At 41.7% G+C, this 8,050-nt stretch overlaps 1 non-coding gene across 1 annotated transcript; it reads left to right on the top strand.

The window, feature by feature from the left end:
* The first annotated feature begins 3,587 nt into the window (after nt 1-3,587).
* On the top strand, nt 3,588-3,695 carry LOC130972226 (small nucleolar RNA R71). Its single transcript, XR_009083418.1, has one exon. It is a non-coding gene; the product is annotated as a small nucleolar RNA R71 (small nucleolar RNA).
* Nucleotides 3,696-8,050: the final 4,355 nt, after the last annotated feature.

Below are 8,050 nucleotides of genomic sequence, written 5' to 3' on the forward strand. Positions count from 1 at the left end.
TTCTCTAATTTCATGGAGGAGGATGGAATGTTCTTGGTGCTCCACCCTTAGTTGTCCCATGTTGGAACTCAATTCTCCTAGGGAGCTGTTCAGTTGCTCCCAATAGTCTTGTGGAGGAAAGTGCATCCCTTGAGGCATCTCAGGGATCTCATGATGAGAGGGGTCTCTTGTTTGCTCCATCCTCTTCTTAGTAATGGGCTTGTCCTCATCAATGGGGATGTCTCCCTCTATGTCAAGTCCTATTGAATAACAGAGGTGACAAATGAGATGAGGAAAGACTAACCTTGCTAAGGTAGAGGACTTGTCCGCCACCTTATAGAGTTCTTGGGCTATAACCTCATGAACTTCCACTTCTTCTCCAATCATGATGCTATGGATCATGATGGCTCGGTCTAGAGTAACTTCGGACCGGTTGCTAGTGGGAATGATTGAGCGTTGGATAAACTCCAACCATCCTCTAGCCACGGGCTTGAGGTCATGCCTTCTCAATTGAACCGGCTTCCCTCTTGAATCTCTCTTCCATTGGGCGCCCTCTTCACAAATGTCAGTGAGGACTTGGTCCAACCTTTGATCAAAGTTGACCCTTCTAGTGTAAGGATGTTCATCTCCTTGCATCATGGGTAAGTTGAATGCCAACCTCACATTTTCCGGACTAAAATCCAAGTATTTCTCCCGAACCATAGTAAGCCAATTCTTTGGATCCGGGTTCACACTTTGATGATGGCTTTTGGTGATCCATGCATTGGCATAGAACTCTTGAACCATTAAGATTCTGACTTGTTGAATGGGGTTGGTAAGAACTTCCCAACCTCTTATTCGGATCTCATGTCGGATCTCCGGATATTCACTCTTTTTGAGTGAAAAAGGGACCTCGGGGATCACCTTCTTCAAGGCCACAACTTCATAGAAGTGGTCTTGATGCACCCTTGAGATGAATCTCTCCATCTCCCATGACTCGGAGGTGGAAGCTTTTGCCTTCCCTTTCCTCTTTTTAGAGGTTTCTCCAGCCTTGGATGCCATAAATGGTTATGGAAAAACAAAAAGCAATGCTTTTACCACACCAAACTTAAAAGGTTTGCTCGTCCTCGAGCAAAAGAAGAAAAAAAAATAGTAGAAGAAGAAGAAATGAGGAAGAAGGGAATGGCTTTTGTGTTCGACCAAAGAGGGGGAGAAGTGGTGGTTAGGTTGTGTAAAAATGAAGGAGTGAAGAAGGGTTTATATAGGAGAGGGGGGGCTCATGGTTCGGTCATGTATGGGTGGGTTTGGGAGGGAAGGTGGTTTGAATTTGAAGGGTGAGGTAGGTGGGGGTTTATGAAGGATGGATGTGAGTGGTGAAGAGAAAGATGGGATTTGATAGGTGAGGGGTTTTTGAGGAAGAGGTATTGAGGTGATTGGTGAATGGGGAAGAAGAGAGAGAGTGGTAGGGTTGGTGGGGATCCTGTGGGGTCCACAGATCCTGAGGTGTCAAGGAAAAATCATCCCTGCACCAAATGGCATGCAAAATTGCATTTTTAGCCAATTCTGGCGTTAAACGCCGAGCTGGTGCCCATTTCTGGCGTTTAACGCCAGGTTCTTGCCCTTTCCTGGCGTTTAACGCCAGTCTGGTGCCCCTTTCTGGCGTTAAACGCACAGAATGGTGCCAGACTGGGCGTTAAACGCCCATCTGCTAGCCTTACTGGCGTTTAAACGCCAGTAGGTTCTTCCTCCAGAGTGTGCTGTTTTTCTTCCTGTTTTTCATTCTGTTTTTGCTTTTTCAATTGATTTTGTGACTTCTCATGATCATCAACCTACAGAAAACATAAAATAACAAAAGAAAATAGATAAAATATGACATTGGGTTGCCTCCCAACAAGCGCTTCTTTAATGTCAGTAGCTTGACAGAGGGCTCTCATGGAGCCTCACATTTTCTCAGGGCAATGTTGGAACCTCCCAACACCAAACTCAGAGTTTGAATGTGGGGTTTCAACACCAAACTTAGAGTTTGGTTGTGGCCTCCCAACACCAAACTTAGAGTTTGACTGTGGGGGCTCTGTTTGACTCTGAATTGAGAGAAGCTCTTCATGCTTCCTCTCCATGGTGACAGAGGGATATCCTTGAGCCTTAAACACAAAGGATTCTTCATTCACTTGAATGATCAGTTCACCTCCATCAACGTCAATCACAGCCTTTGCTGTGGCTAGGAAGGGTCTGCCAAGGATGATAGATTCATCCATGCACTTCCCAGTCTCTAGGACTATAAAATCAGCAGGGATGTAATGGTCTTCAATCTTCACCAAAACATCCTCTACCAGTCCATAAGCTTGTTTCCTTGAATTATCTGCCATTTCTAGTGAGATTCTTGCAGCTTGTACCTCAAAGATCCCTAGCTTCTCCATTACAGAGAGAGGCATGAGGTTTACACTTGACCCTAAGTCACACAGAGCCTTCTTGAAGGTCATGGTGCCTATGGTACAAGGTATGGAGAACTTCCCAGGGTCCTGCCTCTTTTGAGGTAATTTCTGCCTAGACAAGTCATCCAATTCTTTGGTGAGCAAAGGGGGTTCATCCTCCCAAGTCTCATTTCCAAATAACTTGTCATTTAGCTTCATGATTGCTCCAAGGTATTTAGCAACTTGCTCTTCAGTGACATACTCATCCTCTTCAGAGGAGGAATACTCATCAGAGCTCATGAAAGGCAGAAGTAGGTCCAATGGAATCTCTATGGTCTCATTTTGAGCCTCAGATTCCCATGGTTCCTCATCAGGGAACTCATTGGAGGTCAGTGCACGCCCATTGAGGTCTTCCTCAGTGGCGTTCACTGCCTCTTCCTCCTCTCCACATTCGGCCATGTTGATGGCCTTGCACTCTCCTTTTGGATTTTCTTCTGTATTGCTTGGAAGAGTACTAGGAGGGAGTTTAGTAACTTTCTTGCTCAGCTGTCCCACTTGTGCCTCCAAATTTCTAATGGAGGATCTTGTTTCATTCATGAAACTTTGAGTGGTTTTGATTAGATCAGAGACCATGGTTGCTAAGTCAGAGGTGTTCTGCTTAGAACTCTCTGTCTGTTGCTGAGAAGATGATGGAAAAGGCTTGCCATTGCTAAACCTGTTTCTTCCACCATTATTATTATTGAAACCTTGTTGAGGACTCTCTTGATTCTTCTATGAGAAATTTGGATGATTTCTCCATGAAGAATTATAGGTGTTTCCATAGGGTTCTCCTAGGTAATTCACCTCTTCCATTGAAGGGTTCTCAGGATCATAGGCTTCTTCTTCAGATGAAGCATCCTTAGTACTGCTTGGTGCATTTTGCATTCCAGACAGACTTTGAGAAATCAAATTGACTTGTTGAGTAAATATCTTGTTCTGAGCCAGAATGGCATTCAGAGTATCAATCTCAAAAACTCCTTTCTTCTGATTAGTCCCATTGTTCACAGGATTCCTTTCAGAAGTGTACATGAATTGGTTATTTGCAACCATTTCAATTAGCTCTTGAGCTTCTGTAGGCATCTTCTTCAGATGAAGAGATCCTCCAGCAGAGCTATCCAAAGACATCTTGGATAGTTCAGAGAGACCATCATAGAAAATACCTATGATGCTCCATTCAGAAAGCATGTCAGAAGGACATTTTCTGATCAATTGTTTGTATCTTTTCCAAGCTTCATAGAGGGATTCTCCATCCTTCTGTCTGAAGGTTTGGACTTTCACTCTAAGCTTACTCAATTTTTGAGGTGGAAAGAACTTTGCCAAGAAGGCATTGACTAGCTTTTCCCATGAGTCCAGGCTTTCTTTAGGTTGTGAGTCCAACCATGTCCTAGCTCTGTCTCTTACAGCAAAAGGGAATAGCATAAGTCTGTAGACCTCAGGGTCAACCCCATTAGTCTTGACAGTGTCACATATTTGCAAGAATTCAGCTAAGAACTGATGCGGATCTTCCAATGGAAGTCCATGGAACTTGCAATTCTGTTGCATTAGAGAAACTAATTGAGGCTTAAGCTCAAAGTTGTTTGCTCCAATGGCAGGGATAGAGATGCTTCTCCCATAGAAGTCGGGAGTAGGTGCAGTAAAGTCACCCAGCACCTTCCTTGCATTGTTTGCATTGTTGTTGTTTTCGGCTGCCATGTCTTCTTCTTTGAAGATTTCTGTTAGGTCCTCTACAGAGAGTTGTGCCTTAGCTTCTCTTAGCTTTCGCTTCAAGGTCCTTTCAGGTTCAGGGTTAGCTTCAACAAGAATGCTTTTGTCTTTGTTCCTGCTCATATGAAAGAGAAAAGAACAAGAAAATGTGGAATCCTCTATGTCACAGTATAGAGATTCCTTGAGGTGTCAGAGAAGAAGAAAATTAGAAGGAAAAGGTAGAAGAATTCGAACTTAATCAGATAGAGTTCGAATTGTGCATTGAGAAGGAGTGGTACTCCATAATTAGAAGGATGTGAGAAGAGAGGAAGAAATTTTCGAAAAATAAGTGAAAGATTTTGAAAACATTTTGAAAAACTTTAATTGATTTTCGAAAATCAAGAGTGAGAAAGAGATCAAGTAATTTTTTAAAAAGATTTTGAAATTAGAAATCAAAAAGATATGATTAAAAACTGTTTTGAAAAAGATGTGATTAAAAAGATATGATTAAAAAGTTATGGTTTGAAAACAATTTTAAAAAAATGATTTGATTTTAAAAATTAATGACTTGCCTAACAAGAAAAGATATGATTCAAACATTAAACCTCTCTCAACAGAAAAGGCAACATATTTGAAATGTTGAATCAAATCATTAATTGTTAGCAAGTATCTTTGAAAAAGGAAAGAAATTGATTTTGAAAACATTTGATTGAAAAGATATGATTTGGAAAAGATTTGATTTTGAAAAACTTTGAAAACTTGGAAAAAATTGATTTGAAAACAAAATCCTCCCCCTAGTGCCATCCTGGCGTTAAACGCCCAGAATGGTGCACATTCTGGCGTTTAACGCCCAATGCACTACCTTTTTGGGCGTTAAACGCCCAACCAGGCACCCTGGCTGGCGTTTAAACGCCAGTCTGTCCTTCTTCACTGGGCGTTTTGAACGCCCAGCTTTTTCTGTGTAATTCCTCTGCTGCATGTTCTGAATCTTTAGTTCCCTGTACTATTGACTTGAAAATAGAACCAAGATCAAATAAAGAATGCATGCAAGACACCAAACTTAAAATTAGACACTAGACCCAAACAAGAAACATAAATTTTTTTTTGGTTTTTTTTGGTTTTGTAATTTTTTTTGTGCTTTTTCGAAAATTATATGGAAATAGAAAATAAAAGTTTCAGAATTCTTAATTTGGATTCCAGGAATCATTGCAATGCTAGTCTAAGACTCCGGTCCAGGAATTAGACATGGCTTCACAGCCAGCCAAGCTTTCAAAGAAAGCTTCGGTCCAAAACACTAGACATGGCCAATGGCCAGCCAAGCCTTAGCAGATCATTGCTCCAATAGCAAGATTGATAGAAATCAACAAGCTCTTGTGATGATCAGTTGAAACCTCGGTCCAATAAGATTAGACATGGCTTGACAGCCAGCCAGACTTCAACAGATCATCATGAAACACTAGAATTCATTCTTAAGAACTCTGAAAAGTACCTAATCTAAGCAACAAGATGAACCGTCAGTTGTCCATACACAAAACAATCCCCGGCAACGGCGCCAAAAACTTGGTGTGCGAAATTGTGATCACTACTTTTCACAACTCAAATAATCCCTAGTAATGGCCCCAAAAACTTGGTGCTCAATACCATGGCATAAACACAGCTTCGCACAACAAACCAGCAAGTGCACTGGGTCGTCCAAGTAATAAACCTTACGCGAGTAAGGGTCGATCCCACGGAGATTGTTGGTATGAAGCAAGCTATGGTCACCTTGTAAATCTTAGTCAGGCAGACTCAAATGGGTATAGATGATATATGAATAAAACATAAAAATAAGGATAGAGATACTTATGTATATCATTGGTGAGAGCTTCAGATAAGCGTATGAAGATGCTTGTCCCTTCCGTCTCTCTGCTTTCCTACTGTCTTCATCCAATCCTTCTTACTCCTTTCCATGGCAAGCTTGTGCAAGGGTTTCACCGTTGTCAGTGGCTACCTCCCATCCTCTCAGTGGAAATGTTCAACGCACCCTGTCACGGCACGGCTATCCATCTGTCGGTTCTTGATCAGGCCGGAATAGAATCCAGTGATTCTTTTGCGTCTGTCACTAACGCCCCGCCCTCAGGAGTTTGAAGCACGTCACAGTCATTCAATCATTGAATCCTACTCAGAATACCACAGACAAGGTTAGACCTTCCGGATTCTCTTGAATGCCGCCATCAGTTCTTGCCTATACCATGAAGACTCTGATCTCACGGAATGGCTGGCTCATTTGTCAGGCGAGCACTCGGTTGTCAGGCGATCAACCATGCATCGTGTATCAGGAATCCAAGAGATATTCACCCAATCGAAGGTAGAACGGAGGTGGTTGTCAGTCACACGTTCATAGGTGAGAATGATGATGATTGTCACGGATCATCACATTCATCAAGTTGAAGAACAAGTGATATCTTGGAACAAGAACAAGCGGAATTGAATAGAAGAACAATAGTAATTGCATTAATACTCGAGGTACAGCAGAGCTCCACACCTTAATCTATGGTGTGTAGAAACTCCACCATTGAAAATACATAAGAACAAGGTCTAGGCATGGCCGAGAGGCCAGCCCCCAGTGATCAAAAGATTCAAAGATCTCCAGATTATAAATACAATAGTAAAAGGTCCTACTTATAGGGAACTAGTAGCCTAAGGATTACAAAGATGAGTAAATGACATAAAAATCCACTTCTGGGCCCACTTGGTGTGTGCTTGGGCTGAGCAATGAAGCATTTTTCGTGTAGAGACTCTTCTTGGAGTTAAACGCCAGTTTTGGTGCCAGTTTGGGCGTTTAACGCCCATTCTTGTGCCAGTTTCGGCGTTTAACGCTGGGAATTCTGAGGGTGACTTTGAACGCCGGTTTGGGCCATCAAATCTTGGGCAAAGTATGGACTATCATATATTGCTGGAAAGCCCAGGATGTCTACTTTCCAACGCCGTTGAGAACGCGCCAATTGGGCTTCTGTAGCTCCAGAAAATCCACTTCGAGTGCAGGGAGGTCAGAATCCAACAGCATCTGCAGTCCTTTTCAGTCTCTGAATCAGATGTTTGCTCAGGTCCCTCAATTTCAGCCAGAAAATACCTGAAATCATAGAAAAACACACAAACTCATAGTAAAGTCCAGAAAAGTGAATTTTAACTAAAAACTAATAAAAATATACTAAAAACTAACTAAATCTTACTAGAAACATACTAAAAACAATGCCAAAAAGCGTATAAATTATCCGCTCATCAGCTTTTCACCAGGGGATAAAGTGGTGTTAAACACCCAACCAATGAAGGTGTCTCCACAATTATCTGAATACTACACTATGAACCGGGTCCTTTCACTTGAACACCTAGAGATCATCAAAGAGGAGACTGGAAGGAAGTTCACAATAAGAGGTGAAAAGCTGAGGCACTATGATTTTCAACCCCCATGATCAAAGGATAAGATGTCAAGCTAGTGACAATAAAGAAGCGTTTGTTGGGAGGCAACTCAACCTGAGGTAGTTTTCTTTTCATAGCTTTTTCAATAAAGATGTTGAATAATTGGTATGCATTGCAAGGAGCTAAGTTTGGTGTTGCACACCAAAACAATTTAAGGTAGAATGAAGGATTCTAAGTTTGGTGTTCCACCAAAAAAAAAAATCTCACTTGAAAGCACATTCTCACTTCCTGCACAACGATAGCTCCAAGCAATCAGACAAATTATTCAACTATTTAACTGCTTTCTAGCTTTGATTCCATAACCTTTAGCAAGGACACAGGGTTTCAAATATGGTTAACTTGTTGCATCTGAGACAGTGGCAAACAATTAAGTTTGGTGTTCACACACCAAAATAAATCCAAGAGCCACACTCAATTTATGCATACTAACCATACACTTAAGGGCTTGAGAAGCAAGCAACTTTGAGAATTATACAGGACATGAGTCAACAATTGAAGAT

The sequence above is a fragment of the Arachis stenosperma genome, chromosome 3 (assembly GCF_014773155.1).
Source record: "Arachis stenosperma cultivar V10309 chromosome 3, arast.V10309.gnm1.PFL2, whole genome shotgun sequence".
Classification (NCBI taxonomy): Eukaryota; Viridiplantae; Streptophyta; class Magnoliopsida; order Fabales; family Fabaceae; genus Arachis; species Arachis stenosperma.